Raw genomic sequence first — 12,319 nt, 5'->3', positions numbered from 1 at the left:
CTGTTTTACAAACCACGCCTCTTTTGGGGAGATATATCATATTCAAAGATATTTTGTTTTGTTTACGTACTAATTCCAATGTATGATCTATATGTTTAATATTATAGAGTCATAACTTAATAATGTTAATTGCATCAATACACATAAATGGCGGCAGTTTTGAATTATGAAGAAGATGCGAAGTGGTTGAAGAAGTATTAAATGATTAAGTACATGTTTGACCTCTTAGAAGTTCGATGCATATAATTGTTTTTATGGCCAATGTTTTCATCTTTAAATACATCAGTAGTGTTTATCAACGTTTTATTCCAGGATATATTTTTTATGACACTTTATAATAGAATTAGCACTGTTTTAGCGGTAACGGGAGTTCTTTTGGGAAATTGCATTGTCTATATTAACCGAAGTGCACCCTATAGACATAAAATATCTTTGTAAGATTGAGTTCATTTTGAATTAGGTTCCATTTGCAGAAAAGATTTCATCGACTACTTAACTAATTACATATTTTTATCAATACCTTTGTTGAATGTTTTTATTTTATACCAGAATAAATATGAATATTCGTTTGCGCAAATACTATTAATTTCTTGATTTTTGGATAATAAAATATGTTTGCTGCGTTTTCCAATATTTGATCGAACATGTATTTATTCTTTTAAAATAAGTACAACAGATAAAACCTATGTAAAGTGTGGTAGTACTTCTTATACAGTATGATATAAAATTATCCATTTATAAATTTAAATTTTTTTTTTCAAAAAACCTACGGTTTCTAATCCTTCAGGCAAAGTTGACTTGGGTATTTATTTTAGGTATATTTGTCGTATAGCTCTTCAGCGGTTTCGATACTTATACATCCTCGGATTTCAAATGATTGGCTATGAGCGATCCTGATGACGGTAAATCCAGAAAAGCGCTTCGAACGCTTATTAAACGTGTTGTTTCCAATCTTGTGTAGACGTTTTAATTGCAATATGCATGAAAACAAGCGAAAGAGAGGCTTTTTCATATCTTTACATGTATATATGCAACACTCCCAAATGTGTTCATCTCCTAAACATGTTATTATTCCCCAAACATATATATTCTCCCTACACGTGCCCGTAATAATCCATACTGTTCGATTTCATAACACCAACGCGTGTCCAATGATTGTTTACCGTCAAAACGTGTCTACTGTTAAACACCAGAACGTATCACATATTTCAACGCGTATACATGTATGTCTTTAATGACATCAATAACGTTAACGGAAATTCTTTCATTGGGGACACATTTGATGAATTGGTCATTATCATCATTAATTTGTTCAATACCAATAGTTAATTATTATATCATAATTGCAAATGTAATCTGTAACATAGGAATTTCCTTTGACTGAAATGCTCATTGCCCAGTTGCAATTGTTTCATGTTCACTTAGAGCGAACATAGAAATAATTATAGAACAGTTGAATTAATCGTTTACTATGTAAATTAGTTTGTACTAATAAACCCCCATGATGCTTTTATTTTAACGTGAATATTGCATGGCGGGCTTTCAGCAGAAATTACTTCCCTTTTTCCACATTTCTGTTTTTTGAAACGCTCCTCAAATCAAAAACTGGTTATCAGTTTTTTTTAATAGATTTTAGGTTTCGAGCATCATTAAAGACACACGAACAAGATACATGATGTCCAGTGCCAAATATTTCATGCATTATTTGAACGACGCCATTCGAACAATATAAACTATAGAAAGGTCATATTATCATACAGAATTTATGATTGGACCTAAATTTGTACAGTTATGCGGATCAACACTAGTTTTGATCTTTATCTAATAAATCTCAGAGCGAGTTAAGACCGATTAATTTGTGACTTTTGTATACTTTAATCTCCATTTAAAAAAAGAGTCTATTGTATATTAAAAACAAATCAGCTGATGGCACAACGAAACAGTGAAATGCTATCGAATTTAAGGTAAAATTGTGTAGAGAATGGAACATTTTCCCAAAACTAGGTACGTGACAACTTTTAACCATTTTACAAATCTATAAATTGATAGAACAATAGTGTTAAATTCCTGTCGTAATATATTTTTACATCATTTTTTCTTTTTCTGCGAGATATAATATATGACTACATATTTTGTTTTGTTTACGTTCAGAATTTAATAATTACATTAGATGTATGTTTCACTATTATACGTTATTCTGATTGGCTAACTGCACATCACGTGGTATTCCTTAAGCAATTGCATTACTCAATAAAACTTTTTATTCACGATAACACGAGGTCCCATAATAAAGTGCACAGGTGAATGAAATAAAAAATTGACAAAATTCGTTTTTTCATGATTCTAGCTCAAAATGTTATTATAAGTATTGAATGCTTCTTTTTGTAACTTCATAGGGTTGTAAAAGCGTTGACCGTGTGCACGTTTTAAGAAATGAAGCGCTTCCGCGTTTCATACAAAATGTACTTCGATCAATGTTTTTACACCCCAATGAAGTTACAAAAAAGAAACATTCAATTCTTAAGTGCAAATTCAATTTCTTAGAAGTTCAAGGCATATAATATTAAAATATGCCACTGAGTTCTGTGTTTCCTCTTGAATACAACAGTTGTGTACATTGGATACATATATATATGTGTATATATGTAGATGTGTGTATATGGAGAATTGGACTGTCTTTTGTGACAGAAGTGCTCCCTTAATAGATATAGGAAGATATGGTGTGAGTGCCAATGAGACAACTCTCCATATAAATAACAATTCAAAAAAGAAAAAAGAAAAAAAAGGTAAACGATTATAGGTCAATGTATGACCTTCAACACGGAGCCTTGGCTCACACCGAACAACAAGCTATAAAGGGCCCCAACATTACTAGTGTAAAACCATTCAAACGGGAAAAACAACGGTCTTATCTATATAAAAAAAACGAGAAACGAGAAACACATATGTATTAAGACATACAATATATTTGTCATACTGAGAATTTTTAATTCTTTTCCATTTCAGAAAAAAATTCACGTCTTTACGCTAAATCTATTGGATTTCGAATTTGTACTGATTGATATTTAAGACTTAGATGCATGACTTTTTAAGTACTTGCTATAGTCTCTGAGCTCACTGATCTCTATTTAGTATCTTATTGTTGCGAGTATGTATACGTACCATGTGACGTCTTCTCGGTGTTGTGATAGGTAAATATCATCTGATTAGTTGATATTTTTTTTTTTTTTAATTATGTTGTAGTATCACAAATAAAAAAAGAAGATGTGGTATAATTGCCAATGAGACAACTCTCCACAAGATACCAATATAACACAGAAATTACCAACTGCCTTCAACAATGAGCAAAGCCCATACCGCATAGTCATCTATAAAAGGCCCCGAATGACAATCACTGTCCCAGGTTAAAAGGGACAGCTTTTAATCAAGTTAAACATCGCCACATTCTGTACCTGCCTTTCCAAAGTCACCAGCTTATAATGCACACACAGAATGTAGCGGTTATTGTTTGTTGCTGTGTAACATATTTGTTTTTCGTTTATTATTTTTTAACATCAATTAGATCGTAAGTTTTATAATTTATTGATATGCAGTAGGGGCTTCGTCATGTGAACTGTAGTTGTTAATAACTGTATCATATGGTTTATTGTGAAGAATAGTTATATATTATGGTACTGAAATGACCACTTAACCCAATTCCTTGATAGCAACCGTAATGTGAGGAAGGTGAAGCTCTTGTTCTATAGGATATATTTACCAAATTCAATTAGAAAATTTCGATTGTTAATGGAAAGAACACCATCAATATATCTGTTATGTGAAATTATATTATGTATTTGCTTTCGTCGTTTTGTTGCGAAAGTATCTTAAATAGGTCCGAGTACACAGTTATCGTCCTTTGATTTTCGTTGTCCACAAATATAGTCCTTAATGTGGACAGTGTGTTACTTGCCAATTTTTGTTATACCCCTTCCAAATTTAATTCTCCATGTTTTATGCCTCATATAGCAAGTTGGGGGGTGAAATGACACTGTAAAAAAATTTGGGTCATAAATATTTAGGTAAAGTAGTGATTAGGTCCAGCTGAAAAAGGTAAAAAATTAGCACTTCGGAAGCTGTCAAAAGATTTCAAGACCCCCTTAACACAAAATTGTCCATATTTTGAGTTAGAGCTGATGAAGTTTTCTATAATTTTGATATAATTTGTCCCAAAAGTAGTACAACATACTGTAAAAATGTTATTGAGAAAGCGCAGGTGGGATTTTTTTTATTTACATTTATTGTCTAAGAGAAATGCACTACGAAATAACTGTGTACTCGGACCTAAGAGGTGAAATCAGGAAATATAGAATCTGTACTTTGGCAACTTCCCTGAATGATATGGTGTCAATTTGTCAAATAGCATAAGGGACTAACTAAGGGATTTAAACTTTTATTTGACAGAATTTCTGCAAAAATGACCAATTTTGGCATTATATGGTCAAAATAAGCATTTCATAGCTTTTTCAATTTTGATGCATAAGTGGCATTTTGACTTTCTATCTGATATGTTTTAATGTGTCAATTTTTGTGTTTCAATGCTTTAATCCAGTTGTTTTACTCATTTGTGAACTCTGAATCTACAGAAAAGAAGATTATCTCAGACAATATGAGCAAAGTGTGTTGTATAAATGACCCTCATTTGACACCCTGTTTGGATCAAGTTAAATGTGAGGAGCATGGCACATAAAAGTTGAAGTCCATAATAAAGACCTCACTAAATTTGTATTAAAAGCATTTAACAATGTCTTTTGTACCTGTTTCATTTCACATAATATCTTTTTTACCCCTGTAGGATACCATGTGGTTCAACTATAAGCCTGTTGAAACTAAAATTGCATTCAAGTTTTTCACTAAAAAGTGAAAAATCTTTGTATCAGACCATACTGTCTGCTCAAAAAGTTGAATGTAAGAGGCTTTTTGTGCTCAGATTTATTGTATCATGTCACCTGAGTATAGAAATGATAGAAAAGACATTTTTTTTTATTTCTTATAGCTGTAATATGCATTTTTAAATGTAAATATGTGCTACGGCCTAAATTGACCCTAAATTATTTTTAGTCTTACTTGGCCTAAGACCCTTTTAAACTAATATGATATGTTATTTGTAAGTTTTCTTTCCATTTAAAGTACAATAAGTACATATGTAAGGATTATTTATAATCAAAAAGCTTCACAAATTTAAAATTGCTGGAAAATATTACATCTTCATGTAAGGCTCCCCTTCATTGGAAAACCGCCATTTTTAGGCACAGGCTCATGTAAATTTGACTTTTGAAAAATTATGCTAAGTCTGATATATCAAATGAGTACTCTATTGCTTTAAATACATGATGTATTATATATTAAGGCATTTTAAAAGTATTTTTTTGCAATATTTTAATTTTAAAAGCCCCAAATGTTGATAGTTGAAATTTCTCAATTTTTACGTCCAAATTTAACACGTAAAGTTGAATATAGAAATAATCATAGTGTCTATAATATATATCCTATTGTTATGAAACTTTGTAAGCAGTCTTATAATATATTAAGCTTATGTCATACCAAGTTTTATAAAGATTGGTCAACTTTTTCTATCCTATTAGGTCCGAGTACACAGTTATCGTCCTTTGATTTTCGTTGTACACAAATATAGTCCTTAATGTGGACAGTGTGTTACTTGCCAATTTTTGTTATACCCCTTCCAAATTTAATTTTCCATGTTTTATGCCTCATATAGCAAGTTGGGGGGTGAAATGACACTGTAAAACAATTTGGGTCATAAATATTTAGGTAAAGTAGTGATTAGGTCCAGCTGAAAAAGGTAAAAAATTAGCACTTCGGAAGCTGTCAAAAGATTTCAAGACCCCCTTAACACAAAATTGTCCATATTTTGAGTTAGAGCTGATGAAGTTTTCTATAATTTTGATATAATTTGTCCCAAAAGTAGTACAACATACTGTAAAAATGTTATTGAAAAAGCGCAGGTGGGATTTTTTTTATTTACATTTATTGTCTAAAAGAAATGCACTACGAAATAACTGTGTACTCGGACCAAATGACATCGACTTATATGAATATAAATAGAGGTTAGATATTGATTGATTGATTGCTGTTTTCTTAAAGTTACAACAGCGAAAACAGGCTATAAACAGGCTTTCCAATTGATATTTTATCGTGTGTTTTTCTATGTTATGATGTCACACTATTGTTTCAGAAAAAGGGAGAAGGTTGGGTACATTTTAAACGTTTAATCTACGCTGCAAATGTTTGCATATGTCCTAAGTAAGGAATCTGATGTACAGTAGTTGTCGTTTGTTTATGTAATTTATACGTGTTTCCCGTTTCTCATGTTTGATACAGATTAGACCGTTGGTTTTCCCGTTTGAATGGTTTTACACAAGTACTTTTGGAGCCCTTTATAGCTTATTGTTCGGTGTTAGCCAAGGCTCCGTGTTGCAAGATGGCCGTACATTGACCTATAATGGTTTACTTTAATAAATTTTTATTTGGATGAATAGTTGTCTAATTGGCACTCACACCACATCTTCCTACATCTATATATCGCGGCGAGTGCTTATTCGATTATTTTTACATTCCACAGTATTTGGTTTTTGTTTTCAATCAGACGAAAATCTTTCTGTTTACTTAAACTCAAGTCGAATGTGAAAATGTTCATTTACAGTTGAAATTTACACTAAGATAACGTGATAACAATCAAAATTGTTTCAAGTGATACAAAAGTTTATATCAAATTAATCATACATATTATTAACATTGAAATGCTTCCCACGAATATCAGCAAAGTCACTGTAAATAATTTTAATTGGTTTGTTGTAAGACAGAATGTATTCGCAAGGTTAACTTTGTGGCCCATTTTCATTTTGTAGAAGAACTCATGTTTCAATCAAACACGACCAATACAGCATCTAGAAATAACACCGATCGTGTTTGCTCATATAAAATTTAAATTTTTACCTAATTTAGGTTAAATTTCATCTAATTTATAATCATCTTTTTTACTCCCTTTATTTTTCAATATATCACAATTATATTCTTCAATATTAGATTAAAATCAGTTTGACAAAGGGTCATCAACGTGACCAAGGGCATGTTGTGCGTCCTGTACTTTAACTGTATTTATTTCTAAGGATTACGATTGGCTTTGATAACCAGAGAAACATTATTTCTTTGTGAAGAAACTTTGATTGTCTCATTGAATAATTACCTTGAGAATTATACGGTTTAAAATTATAGTATTGTCTTTAGCTTGTCAGCATGAAAGTCAGACAGGAGAGGCGCACAGTTTGATGCAAAATTATGCTGCCAATAAGAAACTTCCGCATACTGATAAGTAATATAATCCTCGTTTTAGCGTTTTTTAAACTTTTATTTTTTGAAACTACAAATGAAGAAACTTGAGGAGTATTTTATATTAAACACTTTTTATTTTAGTTTTTCAATTTAAATTTAGGCATATAAAAGGATTTCGCTTCTCAGTTTCAACGTGATTAACTTTTCAAAACATTAGTTTATATAGTTCGGGAATTACAAAAGGAATCCAAAGAGCAAAATAGCTATATAGGTCACCATGCTTGTTTTCGAGATATTAGCAAAAGTTGATAAAAGGCATATGGTATATTGATTGATGATGTTTCACAGCAGATTATTCTCAGTTTAATGAAGATTTGCAAACATACGTTCATTTTATTGTTAATATTGTCGGTGGTTAAATCGGTTTTTATACCACAGACCTATATAATTACCGGTTTGCAAATATTTTACAAAAACGATGAATAAAACAATATCCAATTTCTATTCCAGTACATTCTATTTTTCATGTAGTGTTTAAAATGTAACTGAAGTTGGGTCGTGTATTAAAGAGTTAACTGCAGTTTCGGTTTCTTTTAGCATTGTCAGTGTGTGGTTTACATGTAAATTAAAAAAAGAATAACAAACAAGAAAAATGATCTCCATTAAAAATAAAAATAAATATCATGTGGTAAATTCAAAAGCTCAAATACATAAAAAAAAAATGGAAATCATATTTCTGACTTGCTTATGTAAAATCATGCGTGGTAAATAGGTCTAGTAAGTAGGTGCTAAAAAAAGAACCGGATCGTCTAATCCTTTCGAAACATATACGGTCACCAACATACTGGTGTGTGATTCGTGTTTTTTAGTTTTTAGTTTTCTGTAATTTTAATTCTTCAAAGCTCAACATTTGGCATTTAGACTTGTGGTCTATTAACATGACCAAGGCTTTTTAATAATACAAAGAATCTTCTTCCATTGGTCAATATAAGAAAATAGTTATTTAAGGACATTTATATGGATTGAAGTTAAGTATAGAATCTAAAATATGTCATAGGATATATTTCAAGCCAATTTAACCAATGTTAACAATGCATATGTGGTACAGTGATTGATGACAAATATTTTTGTGTAAAGTACTAAACTAAACTATTGCATTATTTGAGGCTTTGTGAAATCGCATGTCTACTACCATAAAACAACATAAAATACTACTTATTTATGTATCAAACAAATGCAAGTACTCTGGAAACATTCATAAATAAGAATGATGCTTCAAAGCAAATATCTCTTTTCTACCTTGATCAGCTTAATGTTTCAGAATTCCCATAAGCATTGCTGATATAAATCAAATATGAACCTCAGTAGAAAGAAACATCCAAAATGTAATAAACATTTCCATCGAAATAACATTTTCCTTCTATCTTTACATAGCATTCTTTTCTAAATGACATAATTTTTTTCATTCCTGTTAAACTCCTTGTGTCGAACACACTTGTTTTTTTACTAGTACTTTTTACAGAATCAGAAACAATTATATCATCGGCATACATTAGCAAGAATGAAGACAACCAATGTACATTTGCTTCATCAGGGAAAAACTATTTATAGAAATAAAACTTCAAAACCATTCACATACAATGAAATAAGTAGAGATGTATGCACTTCCCCTTGAATTAAGACAACAGTAAAAGTGATCTACTGCAAAAATCTGAGAAGGCTGTCATATTATGTACTTTGTTTCTCTAAAAGAAACAGTTGATGTGATCGACAAGTTTCAATATCGTAGTTTCAATTAAAAATAAAGGTATAAAAAAGTATGCAGTGTTAAAGGACATTAGATTTAGATACCTTTACCTTAAAGTCAGCCCTATAATCCGCACTCCTGTACTTTCTTAATGTTTCTTAAAATCTGTCCAAAATATTAAAACAAAAATATAAAGTAATTAAAAAACAGTAAAAATTTGAAAAAAATATTCAGTGATTTCCTAGATATCGATTAATGATTACAGATATTACGTTAGTGTTTAGTAATTACATGTAATACCTAATTACATCTTTTTACTGTAACATATACATATGCATTTCAACAAATTCTCTTTACGTTTGAACTTGGTTTTTTTTCTTCTCAAACCACGGCGATATCTATTTATGTTCGACTTATGAGATTGCATGTTCCTCTGGTGTCTTTTTCCTATCTTACAACAATAATGTTGTGTGTTTATCAAGACATTGTAACTATCATTGATATAAGCCCGTCTTGTTCCCAAGGGAATCATTTTTTGTAGATACACAGCGGCAAATGAGATTCGACAAAGTCTACAGCAGAACTCATAGCAATTACAAGTGAAAATCACACATATGTACACAATTAACAAAAATAATACCTGATACATCTATATTTACTCTGGTTAACTCTGGTATCTATATTAAGATATATATAATATAATGCAAACACAATACTACACTACACGAGTAAAACCTTATAGTGAATTATTTAATTGTTCTGATATACATGCATTCGATATAATAAGCATTTGATATAACGTACACGATCATTTGTATACATACACATAAATCATAATTCTGAGGCAGATATTAAGTTATACATCATAAACATAAAACTTTAAGCACTAAGACAATGCCGTCATACTTATTCGTTTAAGATTTTATTTGTTCTTACCATACTAGTAGCGTCGTATGCCTGCTTTTATTTATAACTATAATTTTTTAACACATTCAGAAAACACAGTTACCAATAATTTCAAATATAATGCTCCGAATACGAATATGTTTACACTTCACAATAGTATTGTAAGGCATTTTTTGTATGTCTCCATGATGACACAAAATCAACAATGCAGAAAAGTGTTGTGCATTTGAGTCAAAATGTATAATACGCCTAAATTTAAGATATTAAAAACTAAAGTTTTAAACTAGAGTTTAATCATTCGTACTGATAGGATCAACATAACATAAAGGTGAAGAAACGATGGAGTTAATACATGTATGCAACGAATTCAATTTTCATATACTTTGTTGTCTGCAACAAAAAGTAGGATGTTTGCTTCGAGAAGCCGCATCACAAAATCATTTCGTCAGGCGCACTTGTTTTGTTTTTAAACCAAAGCACATTATATAAATGAAGGTATTTTTTTTTTATATAAAAACCTACTTGACACAATTGAATTTATATAAATAACTAATTGCCAAGATATGAACCGTCTGCTTCACTAGCAATATCATCCAAGTTACACTTCTGTCAGTTGTGAAATAGATTGTTGTTTTACGGTCATCATTTTATTCGCGGTCACTTCTGTCGAGACGGGAGCGCTACCACAAGACTAAAGAGGTGTTTATGAATACGTAAGATACATTGTCAAGTACCGTAATACGATTTACATGTATGCTAATATAGAAAAATATGTGGCTTAGATACCGTGCCACATTTCAATATTGAGTGCACGACTTTGCCTGGGTCAAACTGTAATTTGGATAATTTTGTTTTAAATATTTCATTTTTTGACAGGAAAGGAAGAAGGGAAAGATGCCAAACCAGCGAATATCGGTTTATTTTGCTATCAAAAATTGGACATAAAGCTAAACAATTCATCCTTCATAACAAAACTGCAATCAAGGCATTTCCGAATTTCATGCATATTTGCATAATCTTAACGTCAAACAGTTCATCAAACCAATTTATGAACAATGGCTTTAAAATGACCGTTTTAAAAATGTGAGGATAGTCATACTAAAGGGACATTCACATCATGCATCAAATTGCATAGACTCAATGCAGCATTTTGATTAAACAAGAAGTAAGGCAATAACTGATTTGGAAACTGTAGTCGTTTTTTCCCCTGAAGATGTATCCTTCAATTTGTCATTTTTTTACGGAAAGGTGACACAGTACTGTCAGAGAACTGAATATCTACATCTGATGAAAGTATCTTAAAATAAATTATACAAGTACGGTCATGCATGAAAATACCAAAGATAAAGTCATGTTACCTCTTACACTCTGGTGTGTTTGAAACAATTCTTTTCAATCTTATCAATACAATAAAACGAGAATATCATCTTGCTCAAATTTCATTAATTTTATTTTTAAACTTAATTTTGATTTAGAAAATTATGAATTCACCAATTGAGAAATATATGTTAGCGGCAATAAGAGAAATTAGGCATTAAGTTTAAATCATAGGCAATAAGCTTACGCCTAGGCATTAAGTTATTGCCTGAAATTTTTAGGCATTAAGCTTATTTCCTGAAATCTGATGATGATTATTCATCCTATTGCCGAACATAATTTAAGGCAATAAGTAAACACTCGAATTTGTGGATATCGGGTGATTTATTCTTGATATAAAGTCGTTTCTTAATTATATTTATAATATCATATGTAGAAACACACATTCATTTGACAGATCTTCAAAAGTAAGTTTATTTAGTAATTTTAACAGAATTAACTCAATTTTTTTTTAAAAATTGTGGTATTACAAAATATTAAAAAGATTTTCTTTTAAAAGTGAGTGTATCCAATCAAAAAAGGGGGAGATTCTATAGATTTTTTATAACATTTATTTTAAATTGTGTACACTTCACTTGTCGAGCTGGTTTGAACTGCCTTCTAAACCCTTCCGCAACTTTTGTAAAAAAAAATGATTTTAACACAAATTTCTATCAAGTTTTAATATTTTTCAATCGTTTTAATATAATCTAAAATAACAAATTTCATTAGTGATTTTATTTCCGATCTTTTTATGATGAAACTGGGCCCTGTAGTTTTGCATCAGTAAAATTAGATGTTTTTCTTATGCTCATCTTCAAACGTATGTTTATTGCAGAAACAAGATAAAATATTTGAAGTACTTTAAATTAAACATTGTGAAAGATGCACCATTATATATTTAATTTAAACTATTTACATTTGTTTGTTCAATTCTAATATAAAACGTAGTTATATTTTTTGACTTATGTTTTGTTT

Source organism: Mytilus trossulus, chromosome 1 (assembly GCF_036588685.1).
Source record: "Mytilus trossulus isolate FHL-02 chromosome 1, PNRI_Mtr1.1.1.hap1, whole genome shotgun sequence".
NCBI classification, from domain to species: domain Eukaryota; kingdom Metazoa; phylum Mollusca; class Bivalvia; order Mytilida; family Mytilidae; genus Mytilus; species Mytilus trossulus.
This window is presented reverse-complemented; position numbering follows the sequence as displayed.